The 15,248-nt window shown below is 52.6% G+C and overlaps 1 long non-coding RNA gene across 1 annotated transcript; it reads left to right on the forward strand.

The window, feature by feature from the left end:
* The first annotated feature begins 509 nt into the window (after nt 1–509).
* LOC119709564 lies at nt 510–7,387 on the forward strand. Its single transcript, XR_005259382.1, has 4 exons — nt 510–753; nt 6,233–6,316; nt 6,436–6,584; nt 7,205–7,387. It is a non-coding gene; the product is annotated as an uncharacterized LOC119709564 (long non-coding RNA).
* Nucleotides 7,388–15,248: the final 7,861 nt, after the last annotated feature.

Here is a 15,248-nt window from a genome sequence, read left to right on the forward strand (position 1 = left end):
AGCCCGGGTGAGGGAAGGATGCAGACAAGGTCTTGGGATCAGCTGGCTGAGACGAGTCCACAGGGAATTACAGGCAGGTCTGAGCCTGTCAGATTACTGGAGCCGGGAAGGGGGGGAGCGGGCTGAGGCAGGTCTGGCAGGAGGAGGGATGGAGGAGCTGGAGGGAACGAGAGAAGCAGGGAAAGGTGGGCACTGATGGGAGGGAGGCACATGGGAACGGGGGGAGAAGAGGGGAGTACCCAGCCCTGGTGGTGTGCGGCTGGTGGGGGCAGGAAGACAGACTGGAGGTGCCATGGGCTGGATGAGGTGGGATCTGGCCTGGTCCATGGCACACCACCCCCAGCACCCACCTGGCCAAGGTGCAGGGCTGGGACCAACCAGGACAGGAGCACCACACACCAAAACCAATTAAATGCTCAAGGCGTCACAGACCAGCGCCAGGGCTCCCTCCCATCCAGAGGTCAGAGGAGAGTGTCCTCATTTGCTGCCTCTTAAATACATCTGATCCTGCCTTAATTCCTCCTAAAACCCTCCCTGAGAGCTTTCAGGTGGTTGCTGGGGAGAGGTGCCTGTGAGTTAGGGTGGCAGGCCAGCCAGGCACAGGTGACAGCCCTGGGCTGAGCAGTGCCTCCAGAGAGATTGAAGGGCTGTGGGTGCTGGTGGTGATGGAGGAAGAGCCATGTGCACCACCATCCTGATCCTGGGTCCACTGGTCCTCATGCTGCGGCGCCGCTTCTGCAACAAAGTTGAACCGTATGTCCTCTCCTGTCCCTCTCCCGTCCCCTCAGGGCTCTGGGGCTAGGGGTGGAAGGGTGAGGGGGGGCCCTAGGGTGGAGGATCTCACTCCTCAGCCTATGGAGATTTATGGAGATGTTTGGGTTTCTTCTGGTTTTGGTTCTCTGGATGACACCAGGAGACATTCATTCGAGCTGGGTAGAGAGGAGCCTTCTGTGATGCACCAGTGCCAGTAAGGAGGAAATGTAGGACTGGCCCTCCTGTTTGTCTGGTGCAAAGGGCCAGGGATTAAACCACTGGCATGCTTTTACATGCACTGATCAAGGTGTTTCCCACATGGAGCAGTCCTGCAGCCTGGCTGCCTCACTGCCTTCGTGCCTTGGCTTGGGAGGAAACTGAGCAGTGACTTCAGCTGTGGGGACATCACCAGGTTGGCATTGACACTCAACTGGTGTTAAACAGCCCTGGGGAGGTCCCACTCCACCGTCGGGAGGTTGGATGAGTGTCTGGCTGTGTGGAATGCTTGAGGGCACCAGCTGAACGTGGGCTCTGAGGAAAGCCAGCAGCCACCACCCCACACCCTGTTGTGCTGTGCTCCGTGTTCACACACGCTCACACTCATCCTGGCTCCAAGGCGAAGGCAGGGAGCAGATGGGAAGGGACTTGCTGCAGTCCCACACCAAGGCAATGACAAAGCTGCGACAGGAGGGCAGGGTCACCTCCTGCTCGGTGCATCCCCGCTGCGCCACGGGCACGGTGCCGGCGGCTGCGGCTTCCGCTACCTGCAGCTCCCCGTGTCTTTTGGGAGGAGCTCCTGTTCCGTCTTGCTCCTGTTCAGCACTCGCTTGGATTCAGCTCGGTGGCAGCAGGGCCGTGCTCACGGAGAGCCCGAGCATCGCCCTCGCTGCCTGTGCCTGCTCCAACGCCAGGCTCAGCTCGGGAGGTTTCTGCTGGAGACACACAAATCTATTTACCAGTGGAGACTGGAGACATCTGAAAGTGGGGAGGTCAAATTGGCACTTAATGAGCTGGTTAAGTCAGGGGAGGGAGAAACAAACCTCAAAGCAGGGAAGGCATCTCCTGGCCTCTGTGCCCCCGGGTTTCCCTGTGCTACCTGCAGCACTGGCTGAATGAAACACTCATTAAGCGTCTGAGCAAATGAGCTGCAGAGGTGGGGGCTGTCTCTGGGCAGAGTGTGCAGGGGTGACTGGCAAGGCTGGCAGACTGCAGGTCCATCCCTTGGGAAGCTGCAGGAGGAATGGGCAATGCCTGGGGGACAAGTCACCTGGAATGATGGCACGGAGCTGGCAGTGTGCAGGCAGCCCAGTGCCCCAGCCCTGGACAGGCAGATCCAGCTGCAGCACAAGCCCTGCCCTGGGGAGCTGTCTGCAGGGTCAGCCTCTTAGGAGCAAGCAGTGAATAAAACACAAATCCATGCACGAGGAGATAGGAAGGAGCCTGGAGCTGAAAAGGCTGGGGCTGGGACAGGCATGGTCCTGGCCTGGCTACTTCCACTCAAGGCAGGATCAGCACTCCTTCCACCACATTTAAACTGCAGGCCTGTAGCTTGGTCAGTCCTTTCACCCAGCTGGCTTCATCACCACCACGACCATCATCATCATCATCATCAGCAGCAGCAGCAGCAGCAGCAGAACACAGGGAGAGAATGCACCTGGTGCCAGCACCAGCAGCAAAAGGTGGAATGAGCAGAAGGGCTCCCATCATGGCATGGACCTGGGAGCATGAGGGAGACTCAGAGCTGGATGGCCAGGAAAAACTTCCTCCCAGTCCTGCTGCAGAATTCAGACAGGCACCTGGTCTGGATGCAGCCCATAAAAAAGCTGTACACTCCTAGATTAGTTCTTTTGGTGATTAATTGCTCCCACCATTAAAGACCGGCGGCTATTAACAGCTTTTCTACTTGATCTATTTTGGACATTCATCTACTCGCCTTGCTTGGTGTTGGCATAAATCAGAGCTGTTCCACTGACAGCTTTACACCAAGAGAGATTCTGTTTCCAGACTTTCCAGTCCTGGAAAAGAAAAGCAGCAGAAGCAAGAGAAAAATGTGCTGCTGGGCAGGGCCTGTGGAGAAGTGGTGCAGGAGACCAAGGCACAGTAAATCTCATGAGGAGCGGGCAGCATCCTCAAGACTAGGAACAGACCTGAGGCACCAGATCCCCAGTACTGTCTTGATCCAACTGGATTTTGGCCAGCTAGACAACCAAGCTTAGGCTGCTCGGACACCAGGACCCCATACAGCAACAAATACCAGGATTTTCCATGTGTGCACTGCTCTGGATGACTGCTGGATTAAAGACATCCCTGAGAAACAGCACATGTGAAGAAGAAGTCAGGAGCCCACATGTTCCACAGGATAAACCTGGCTCGGTGAAGGATCAACCCTCTGCCTCTGACGTCCCCGTGTGCGAAGCAGGGCGTGCACCCTGAGCAAAGGACACAAATGAACAGCACAGGCAAGATCAGATTATGTGAAATCCCCTGCTCACTTGACCTCCTTCACGTCCCTGTCTTCTATTTATATACCTTGGGGCTGCCAGGAATGGCACAGGTTGTCCTTGGCCCACCCTCAGAGGGCTGAGGGGCTCAGCCATGGGATTAGTGTGGGCCACTGGAGCTGGCTGCCACCATCTCAAACGGAGGGGTTTGAAGGGATTCCTCTCAGCATCCCAGCTCTGGGGCCTGCTATCCCCACCCCTCGCTGCAGTTGAAAAGCAAACTGGAACACTGTCCTGGACTAACCTGCTGTCAAGAGACAGGAAGGTCAAGAGGGACTCCTTGTGCTTGGATTTCCTCACAAGCAGTGATTTATTCTTTGTTTTGTGTGATATTTAAGGAGAAGATCCTGGCTGGGGGCCAGAGCTGGCTATGGATGTGTGCTCTGTTTGCCTTTCTCATGTTCTTCCCCTCCAGTCTCTTCCTGGCAGGAGTTGCTCACGGCCTGCTCCTGGGTTTGGGGAGGTAGAGATGCTGCTGGTGTGGAGCATGGGGTTTGGTCTTGGTGCCGGTCTAGCACGGGGCGATGCAGGGGACTGAGCACCCAAGGGAGCACAGGAGCACCCGAAGGGGCACAGGTCACACAAAGGAGCCCTCTGGAAAGAGCCGGGGCTGGACTATGGCAAAGCAAAGGAGGTGCTTTGGGAAGTGAAACGTGGGTTTGCCTTACTGCTGTTTTTGAGACCCCTCCCAAAAGGCTGGACATGGGATCCAGAGGGGTTGTTTTCCTGGGACTGGGAGCCAGGGCCACGGAAAGAGGGACTGTTTAGCCCCTGTGCTGAACTGCCTCCAGAACACCCTCGTTGTATCCCACACACTGTGCTGCAAGACAAGAACAGACCCTCTGCACTTCAGGCTGGGGAAAGCAGAGCCAGTAGCCTGGCATCATCTATATCAACCTTCCAGCTTATTTCCCTCTGGGAAGCAGGACATGACCTCCTCATTTCCACTGGCCAGGCATGGCTGGCAGCTGGCAGTGGTGGCACATGGCTCTGCTTCTCCAGGCTGGAGCAATCAGAGCGCAGCAGGCAGGTACAGCCAAGTGTCAGCCAAATTTCTGCACACTCTAAATACATTAGCAAGGCCACAAACACAGCCCCAAAGTGCTGCAGGCACAGGCGAGCCGATAAATAACCCCCAAACCCACCAGCAAGGGAACACCCCTCTTCTTTCCGCAGGAGATAGGGCTCAGCATTGCTTTCCCTCCATATCTGCGCAGCAGCTGAGCAGATCCTCTCTCTCCCTGGCTGTTTTCAATCCAGTACCAGAAGGGTCAATTCTGTGCCACTTCTGCGGAGTCATTATCCTGTCGGTTATATAAATGTCTGGGCATGCACAAAAGGCAGTGCTGATACAGTGGCTCTGACACCAACTCTCTCCAACACCTGCTTTTCAGCTGGGGAGAGAGCTGAGCACAAGAACATCTCGAGAGCTGTCACACAGAAGGCTGCTGTCTTTCATGCTGAATGGAGGTCTAAATAGCTCTCACTTCTGCTTTAGAATCTCATTTCTAAATGCAATTAATACTGGCACATGCATAATGAGAGACTGACGAGTGAATACAGACTCCGGCAATAAAGAAGCCAGCCCCAGTGCTATGTAAATATTACAAATCCTCACAGGGAGCTGACCTGGGGAAGACAGCTCTCTGATGATTAAACCCCAGTGACAATACGACTGCATTCCTACATCTGTCACAATACTACCTGCTGATACATAATGAGCCACGCTGAAAGAACTTGCTCTTGCTGCTCTTCAGTGCAGATAAAATGTCTATTTGTAGAATGTAATTAATCTCTTCTTCAAAATCAGGAACCTTAGTGTCCTTGGTAACAACATGCCAGTGACTCAGAGAGTGTCTCTGGCTTTTCCTTCTGATTTTGGAGTGAGTTACTGAAAGTGACCCCAAATTCTAGCACTGCAAAGGAGCACAAGTGGAGAAGCCAACAGTATCTGGAGGTAGGGATAGGTTTTACCCACCTTTCTGGTCTCTGCAGGGCTGTTTTGGGAGCTAAAGGAGGTCCCTGGACTTGTTTCAGCCACGTTCCCTCTGATGAGACAAGCTCTGTCCCAAGATCTGCTCCCCAACCCATTGAGAACAAATTCCCTTTTACCATGGGGTATAACAGGGCAGAGAATAAACTGTCAGGAGAGCAGGGGCACAATCACAGGATGAAGCTGCTCCCTCTTTTGCCTGGCTTCCCCAGCAGTAAGTGCCCCTGCTCTGTGTGTGTGTGTGTGTCCATGCCTGCTCCCCTGATGGCTTTTGAGCCTGCTGGCTTATTTCAGCCAAGTTTGGCAGGGGATGGAAGTTCAAAGACATCCATTCCCCACCAGGTAGCAAACATGCAAAGCCACGAGCACCAACATGGCAGAGGGATGCAGGGAAGTGCTGCTGACAGATCCCCTGCTCCCTCTGAGGGTTGTGCTTGGGCATGGCCTGCTCCTCCAGCCCACCCCAGGCTGGATGAGATTTGTGCTAAAAAGGCAAAGTTGCTCCGAAGCAGCCGGGGGCCATATCTGCTTTCTATGAATTTCAGTGGGAAGAAGCAGTGCTGGATGTCTCTCACTGACCCAGTTCCAAAGCCCAGGGGAGGCATGGGCCGTGATACGGGGACAGCTGCGTGGAGAGTGCGTGATGGAAGACTTGCATGATTTATTTATTTCCTGGGAAATAAAAAGGAAGAAGAAAAGAATTGTTGGATAAAATCAGCATATTTCAGGCTAAACTGTGCTGCAGCAATTCCATGTGGGACTGGAGCTGAGCTGCTTGGTCCCCTGTAAGGGAGATTCATCCCTGCTACTGCACGATGCTCTGCAGAGCCAGAGGGACGTGGGGAAAAGGAGGGTTTGCTGTTACTGAGGGCTCTGTTCTTCTGTGCAAAAATGCCCTTTACTGAAGCAAGTTATCACTTCCCTTTAGAGAGGGGCTTCAATCAGCACCACTGCCTACAGCTCACCCCATCTCCTCTGTCCCCAGGCACTCCGAGGGAGAGGAGGAGATCCGGAGAGAGGCTGCCTCTGAAGCTCACGCCACGTAACAGCGCTTCGGAGCGAAGGCCAGGTGGGATGCAGCAGTTATCTGGGATGATGCAGCTCTGAGGAAACTGGGAGAAGGACATGCAAAAAGCCTGGATTTAACCTTCAAGTATTTTAATGGTGATTTTTTTTGTGTTTCACCAGGATTTATTGGTTTTCCTGCCTATTTGGTGAGGCTGTGAAGTCTCAAGAAAAGTGTCTTGCTCTGGAGAAAGGAAATTAAACCTGGAATGGCTGGATTGGAATGGAAAACCTCATTTTTCCATTACTTTCAATAGCATTTCAGTTTCCAGGTGAGGGCTCACACAGACATTTCTCTCTGGCTGCCTGGATGCCAGGAGCATCTCGTAGGGACCAAAAAAGCAGCAGAGCCAGGGTGATCCATCTGGGATGGAGTGCAAGGGGTGGGTTCAGGTTGCCCAGAGAGGATGTGGATGCCACACCCCTGCAAGTGTTGATGGATGGGTTGGATGGGGCTTTGAGGAACCTGAAGAAGAGGGTTGGAACAAGACGGTCTTTAAGGTCCCTTCCAGCCTCAGCCATACTGTGATTCTATGTGGGATTTGGGAGTGATGTGGCTTTGTGTCCTGCTCAGTGACCCCAGGGCTTGAGGGCTGGCTCTGGGGTGTCCATGTGCAGCTCCCAGCAAAGGCTGGGTCACTCACACACCACTGCCTTGGCTCTGGGAGGGAATCTTTGCATCAAGGGTGAGGGGACACTAGATTGTGCTATGGGGAGAAACTGGGGCCAGAGCTGTCTTTCCTAATTCCCCCCTGGGCACTGCTGAATGCCCAGAGCAGCTCAGGGACTCACTATGCCCTGCAGGCAGCTCCCCCAAGTCTTCTAACCTCAGCTCTCAACAAACAATTTACCACAGTTCACTAATTACCCACGACTCCTTCTCGTCCTGCAGCTCCCCTGCGCTCTGCAGCCGGCACCGAGCACATCTCAGCCTCAGCACCTGCTGAAACCCTCAGAAAGCAACCCGTGACAGCAGCAAACCCACGTCACCCAGCTCAGGGAGGGCCAGGCTCTGGGCTAAATGCTGGGCCAGGAAGGAGATTTGCCTGTCTGAGGCTGAGCCCTGGGTGGTGGCCAGCAGCCCCAGCCGTGGGCGCAGAGCGATCGGGGATCCTGCTCCCAGCCATGGGGCTCTCACGTGCCCTGCAGCTTTCCCATGGATATAAATCCATTAATAAAAGATCAGTGTGCACACAGCTCGCTGTAGATGACAGCATTAGAGGCACATCGGCTTCTCCTAAGCACCAGTCTCGTGCTGGGTTTATTTGGTCCATTTGTGGCAGGGGAAGAGTTGCTTTCGGCATTCAGAGATGACTTGTGTCTGGGAGAAGTAGCAGGGTGAGTTATATTTTTGGCTCTATTTAGCCACAAAAATTTGGGTTTAGAATAAAGAGAAATATTCCTGTTTGCTGCCAAACTGAGGCAGACGATTTCTTGTGCAAGCCTTCGTTTGTTTGAGGACTCAGTGTCCTGCTGTAAAAATAAATGCTCTGATGGGAAAAGTCTATCGGGGTGTGCTGATCAGTCATTGGGAGCGGTGGGCTGGCAAACATCAGCTTCAACCTAACTGGGAAAGCAGCTCCCAAAGCTTTTGCAAATAGATATTAGACAGAAGGACGCAGGTCTTTGGTTTTTTGGTGAGTGAAGCAGTCACAAGCTGAACCTTTTCCATGGGCACTGTTGTGCTGGCCTCGCCATGGCTAGCATGAATTTTCAGTGCCAAATACACCCAGTTTGCACCCAAACCAGGTTGTTTGCTCCTTCTGAGAGCCAGCCTCTTCTGACAGCCACAGGAATGGGGGAAGGAGAGAGGCTGATGGTGGGGAAGAAACCTGGGATGTGCCTCCTGCCCAGGATGTTCTGATTGATGTCAGCAGCCTCTCCCCATCCTGTGGCTGTAGGGTCACCTCCCTGCTTCAGAGGTAAGGCCAGGCACACGGACAAGAGCTCCCAGCAGCTTGGTTCTCTATACTGAGAGTTTCACAAATGCCTATAGAGTTTTCCTAATAGATTTTTTTTCCCGGTAAGATTTTAAATTAAGCTTCTTCATCCTCAACTCATGTTAAACATTTTTCTTTCTTCTTTTTGGCAAAAGAAGAAAGAAATTATGATCAGGAGGAATAAAACTGGTTTTTCCTGGAGCTACCTTCATTTTATAGCAGATTAAAAGCAAGATACAGAGTCAATAATGCCAGGAAGGGGGGCCAGGGGATAAATGCAATGATGGGCTGCAGGCAGCACAGAAAAGATTGGAATCTGAAAAGACAAAAGCTTACCAGGATTGACCCTCCAAAGCAGAATCAGCTCTTCTGGTGATGAATCACCTGGATTCCCATGACATGCTGGTATTGCTGTAAAATGGCTTTTATGTATTGATTTAAGGGAAAATAAAGGTCAAGGGCTTAGCTGCAGAGGTGCTGTTCAGTCTGGGTGGGCAGAAATGAGGGACAAGGAGGATCTGCAAGGTCAGAAACAGGATGGAGAGGAGCCCCAAGAATGATGGATGCATGCTGGGGCTATGAGACCCCCAAAGACTGGAGCAGAGCCTCGCTGAGGGGAGCCCACTGGAGCCCTGATCTGCAGGGTTAGCCCAGGCACAGTCATTCTGGGCTTAGTGAAAATCCAGATTTCCATCTGGACCTCCCCATCAATAACTCTGACCTCTCTCCCCATCTGGACCAGCACTCAAAAACTCCCAGAAAGGACAACATGGGGCCAGATGGAAATGGTGCCTGCAAATGTCACAGTGCTGCTGGGACAGGGTCCCTGCCCTGCAAACCTGGGTGTGCAACCAGCCCTTGCTAAATCAGCTGCAGGGCAGTGTTGTAGATTTGGGGGATAAAGGTTTCCTGAGCCATGGAAAGGCCAACCCTCTGCCTGGGGACCTCTGAGAGGGTGGATTTCATGAGAAATGTTCTTTATTTACTCAGCCAGCCACAGCCAGCAGCTGAGCTCAGAGCGGGTGAGTGCCTGTAGCCAGCGGCTGCGCAAGGCTCGCTGGCCATGGCGAGCTGTTTGCTGTTTGCACCGAGATTTGGGATGGTCCCAGAAGGCCTTTGGTGGGTGGGAGTGGGAATTTGCTTAATTTGTTCATTGTGTCCTCTCTGCTGGCCAAAACCACCCTCCACTTCATGAGAAACACACAAGGGGTGGTGGCAGCCCTCACAGGTCAGGAATGGTGTCACCAGTGTTTTCCTGAGGGATGCGGATGGACATGGTCCCCCCATCGTGAGCCCACTGTTGTGATCCCACTGAGGAGAAGCTGCTTGTTTGAGGAGGAAGGAAGGATTGAGACATCTCTGCTCTTCTTCTTTCCATCTTTGTTCCCATTAAAGTACAGTTTGGGAAAAAGTAAGAGGGGAGGTGAAACGTTGAGTGGACTACCCCTGGCTGTGGGGTGGAGGTGCTGTGGGACCAGCACAGTCCCACACAGTCTGGAGGAGGGGGTGAAGCTGTGGGGCCTTGCTGGGCCCCATTCCCCAGGGTTTATCAGAGTGTCTGTTTTCATCATTTCCCTCTGAGAAGGGAAGTGGACCACACAGCAGCAGAAAGTCTTGGAAATCTGTGAAGCAGACTGTTCCCAGCACCCTTCCCTCTGCTGTTGCCCCTGTATACAGCTGGCTATGGAGGATGTATGGCTCTGTGTTGCTCCAACTCAGTGAGATAATGCCTCAGAATTCAGTTCCTTCCCATTTAAATTCCTAATCACAGCCAGCATGTGCACTTTCCCAGCTCTGACTCTCTTGTCCCAGTTGCACACGTGGTCTTTCTGACAAACCAAGTGGACCAGGACTGGGGTCACCTCATCTCAGCTGCCCTGTCTGCTCCATCCCCTCCACATCAGACCCTGCGGTCTCTCCTCTGCTCCCTCTCCTGAGGCATCCTAAAGGCTGTGTGTGGCCTCTAACTTTTCCTTTTCTCAAAAGAAAAGAAAAAAAAAATCAACCAAAAAACTACAGTAGAAGCAAGTAGAGGAAATTGGTTCAAGTTTCTTAACTATCTCATGGAACAAAAATGCTTCATGAGGCTGTTCAGGGAAAGAGAGGGTCAAATGTCCCTCATTAACGCTGATTTACTAAGAGGGCTGGGAAGTGGAAGGGGGAGACAGTCCAGCTGCCTGTCTCAGTGCTCAGGGGTCCTGCTCTGGGATCCAGACTGGGATGGGTGGGCTGGACCCCCAACATAAGATTGGCGTGGTGGGTTTACCAGCAGAAGGTACAGTGGGGTGCAGGCTGCTGTGCACCCACACCCAGGGAAGACCCGACCCACACTTGCACAGCACGGAGGCAGCACAGCTCCCTCAGCTCATGTAGCAGTTCAGAAATTTCATGGCTTTCTGAGGAAAAGAGCAGAAGTTGAGTCCATTCAACCCAATTAAAACTCCAGAGGAAGTGCAGAGAGGCAGGATGTAATTACCCGTGCTGGAATCCCAGTTTGGAACAGGAGGCAGAGCTCTCCGGATCAAATTAATCCCTGGTGTAACTCTGCCGAAGTTACACCAGGGCTATAATTGGCCTGAAACATTTTAACTATCTCATTTAATGTTATTCATGCTCTGCTGGAGATGAGAATGTTTATCCTAAATGAGGGATTCTAATGCTCTAAAGCAATAATAGAGTGTGAGGCTTATGTGGTTTCTCATTTACAAGGATGCTGGGGAGGCCAGATTGCCACAGAAGATGCAGTGAATCTGGATTCCCCAAATCTTTAGCAATTTCCACAACTCCTGTGGTGGCTGGCTGTGCCATTGTCCTTCCTGCAGTGTGTTCACCCTCCCTACACCCAAGATACTTTTCCATCTTGTGGAGATATTGGGAGCTTGCACCCCATACCCAGCCAGAGGCAGGAAGAGCAGGAGATGTAAAGTGATATGAGAGGGAATGGAAAGCACTGAGAGAGCCCTTCCAAGATTAAAGCTTCTGTAAATCAGCAGCAGTGAGATTTCCCAGGGACAGACTGATTCCTGTGATGTTAAAAGAGGGGATTTCCATCAATGAGGGCTGTCTCCCTGAGTCGCTCCAGGGAAGCAGCCTCCAGGCTCCTGCAGAAGGAGCAGGGTCAGTGCTGCAGGTAGCTCAGCAAGCACACAGAGCTGGACACCCCACGGACACTGTGCCAGCTGCCAGCCCTGGGTAATCCACCAGGATGATCCCAGGATCATTTGAGCTCCCGTGCCAGAAGAGACCTCAGCATGTGCCCTGCAGCGAGAGAGAGCAAACACAGCCCTGCCACCCTCCATGAGGGACATGCCCCAGGAACCACGACCTGTGGTGGTGATGCCATCAGTCAGCCAAGCACACATCCTGCCACTTGCAAAGCAATGCCTGCAGGTTACATTCCTCCTTTTCCCAGCTGTACTCTGGCTGGTGCCCCCCTGCCAGGGATGCCATTGGGCCCCAAATCTCTGCTGTGTGCCCTGAGTCCCCCCTGACCCAGTCCTGGCAGGTACTGGTCTCTGTGGGCTCTGCACCACCATTACCAGGCTTTTGGAGATTGCAATTATCTGTCTTTAAATCACACTTCCAATCCCCAAGCTGCTTTTAGGCCAGACCCCTGGTTTTTCCCTCTGCTCTCATGCCAGTGGAAACCACAGGAAAGGCAGATCTGTTTGTTCTGAAGCAATTTTTTAATGCCTTGTAGCTTAGAAGCTCAAGCATTACAATTCATTCCGGCTCCTTTCTGCTCCTCAGAGGATATTAGATCCTTCTTTTGATACTTCCTCACTCTTTGTAGATGTTACCCTAGTTTTAATTTTCAGGGCTTCCAGATTGTTTTTAACAGTGCTGAGCTTTCAAGTTGCTTCCTTCTAACTTTCTCCAGCCATGCTTTCTCAGAGCCTAAATAGCTTTGATTATTCCCAGATGTTTTTGGTTTGTTAACCCCAGAATAGTATTGTGTAACAGCTTGGAAAGAAGACTGGCAGCAGGGGTCCTGGGTTCTTTTTCCTTGTTCACCAAATCACTTCCCAAGCAAGACATCTATGGGATTTCACCTACAGAAGAAATGTCGTTAGCTGCAACAGGACTGAAGGTGGCTGAGATCCTCCTGCTGACAAAGATAACCCTCTGAAGGCATGGCTCATTTTCTTCAGCCAGTTCCTCCTTACCCTCTGTGCTGAGATTTCCAAGCAGGATGACATGTTGGGCAGCAAATCTGCAGGGAAGCCTTTGAGCAGGCATTCCTGAGGCTGCCAGGCTGCACTTAATGGGAAATTGCTGATCTCGGGGCCAGGCTGGGCTCGAGCTGTGGCCACCCCTACTCGCCAGCCACCAGCTCTGCTCTGCTGGGGCCAAGTTTTCCTTGGCCTGGGAGGATGCATGCGTATGTCCTGACGGGCCAGAGAGTGGAGGGTGAGGAATTTTACACAACTGGCTGTGCTCCTAACAAACCTCTGCAGCCCTCCTGACCCCAGCAACCCTGCCGCTCCCATGTTTGAGCCATTGCATTGCTAAACACTCATAAAAAACATCCCCATTCCCACTAGAAGAGAGCCAGGGTGTATCCGATCTGGCAGGATACACCATTCTTCTCAACCATCCATAAATCTTCCCAAGGTCACCCCAAATTTCCCATATTTCCTGGTGCCTCCACCCACTCTGCTGGATCCTTGCACTTCTCTCTTTCTCAGCCCCATGCTCAGCTCGGTGAAGCTCAAGGTTCCTGGGACGGATGTGGAGACATCCCATGGCATCTGCATCCCATATACTGAGGACCACACCTAGGCAGAGTGAGGAGCAACAAAAGGAAGAGGAAAACAAGAAGGGAAAAAGAATAAAAGCACCAAGAGAGAATATTTTTTTAGCTGAGGGACAAACCAACCTACCCTGGCAGGTCCCCATGACAGTGGTGTGATACCCAGCCTTGCCCCCTTGTACCAGCTGCAGCTGGGAAAGCAGGTGAGAGACAAACCACCACTATTCAGCCCTTGGACAGCCAAACTGACCTGCTGTAGGAAGACCCTGCCCAAAGAAGACACCCATGCCTCTGCCTGGGACACTGAGTGTCTCAAAAACCCATCCCCATCACAGCTGGGCACAGCTTGTGCTGAGCAGATGTGCCTCAGGCCAGCCCCTTGTGAGCTGGTGGGACCAGGGCTGCACCCAGAGCTGCTCAGGAGAGCAGGGAGGAGGCAGAGGGAGGAGGATCAGCAAGACAAGCTGTGAGTGAAGAGTGTCAGTGCTTGGAAAGCGCAACCAATTTGCTTTTAGTACAGTTCATGCCTCTCCAACAGTGCCTAGAATAACAAATTCCTTCTACCCTCCAAGCCTGAATGCTGGAGGAAGCTGCTAAGAAACTTAATTGATTAGCTGGATGCGTGCACAGAAAAAAATTGCTCAGCATCAAGGAAATCACTGTCTTGACAGTTAATGCAGATGCTGGTGGAAGATTAGAAAGACCAGCTGCAGCTTTTTATCACAAAACCCCTTCTTTTAGTCTGGGAACAAGGCAAGATGTGTTTTGATGGGACGACTATTTTGCAGTGGCACTGAGGGGCTGGAGCATCAGGGCTGTGCCCCCACACTGCACCCACCCAGGGCTCACTGGCCCCATTACCAGTCCTGGCATCTTCAGCTGCTGGAGGGCAAGGAGACAAGTTTTGGGTTCCTCTAAACCCCCACTCTCCAGCCCCAGAGGTTCCTATCAACCCTGGCAGCCTCTGAGCAGCAGGAGGAGATGCCCTGAGAGCAATTTCAGCATCCAGGCTGCAGAGGACAGAGCTGAGCATGCTAGAGGATCTGAGTTTCCAGATGCCCCACAGCATCCTCTCTAGCCCTTGCAGAACATCTCCCCGTCCCAGTCCCTGCCTAGGCTTGCTGCTTTGCTCTCAGCATCTCCAGCTCTGCCCTGCCCACCACAAGGTCACCACACAGGACTGCTTTCTCCATTTGGCAAAAGAAAACAGGAAGCCAAAGGCCTGCAGGGGCTGTGAACTTGCCTGTCATGTTCTCTGACAGTACCAAAACCTTTTGCTGCTTGTGTTTTTCCCAAACTGTCGCTGCTTGTCACACCCCTTGTTTAAATCTCTGATCTTGAAAGCTTTCCTGAGCCCTCAGCAAAACAAATGGAGAGAGTATGGTCTGTTCTCCACAGGGATCAGACACCACTTCAAAAGCAATGAGACTGACAGTGTCAAAGCTTCCCAGAGCAGCAACAGGCAGAGCCAAGCATGCATGCCTGTGCTCCGGGGCTGCCAGAGGTGGGAGGAAGCAGCCTGCTAACCCCAGCTTCCTCCTCTCCCTCAAGCTACTCAGCTCCTGAGGTATTTGGCTCAGGGAAGGATGAAAGGAGAATGAAAGGGCTCAGCCCTCCTGTTTGTTCTCTGCTGAGCTGAGCTGCTCTCCTGTCCCCCATTTCCCCTGTTGCTGCTATTTGACCTGAGCAGCCCAGAGACATCTTAGTCACGGCACATTCCTAGCACAGCATCGGTTTTCTGGAGCAAAACGGGAACAGCTGCCAAGAAACAAATCTTCCCCTGACGCCTGGCACTTTTCATGGGTGGAACAAAACTTCTTGAAACCCCCGGGGAAAAACCACCAGATCTCAGCCACAGCAAACCTCATCCCACTCCAGCCCATCCCCTCCAGGGATTTTGCAGCATGAGGGGGCTCAGACAGAGACTAATGAACATTGTGATCACATCCATACGGCACCACTTTGAGAGCTTTGAGTCAAAGAGGAGGTGGAGAGATCTGGTCTTTAGCTGAAAGCAGTGCTGTGGGGAACAGTGCACTCTGGCTGAACCCCCCAGCATTCAAGTCCAGCTGTGGCTGGTGTCCTCCTACCTGCCCTGGCCTGTTGTCACTATTGTAACCGGGCAGGGCAGAGGCAGGTAGGTGGTGCTGATATGGAGCACATTAAGTTCACACACGGCTTGCTGTGAAGGAATTTTTGAGGCTTGTGAGGGCTAAGAGAAGTTTGTCCCCAAGTGCTGTGAG

Source organism: Motacilla alba, chromosome 18 (assembly GCF_015832195.1).
Source record: "Motacilla alba alba isolate MOTALB_02 chromosome 18, Motacilla_alba_V1.0_pri, whole genome shotgun sequence".
Taxonomy (NCBI): domain Eukaryota; kingdom Metazoa; phylum Chordata; class Aves; order Passeriformes; family Motacillidae; genus Motacilla; species Motacilla alba.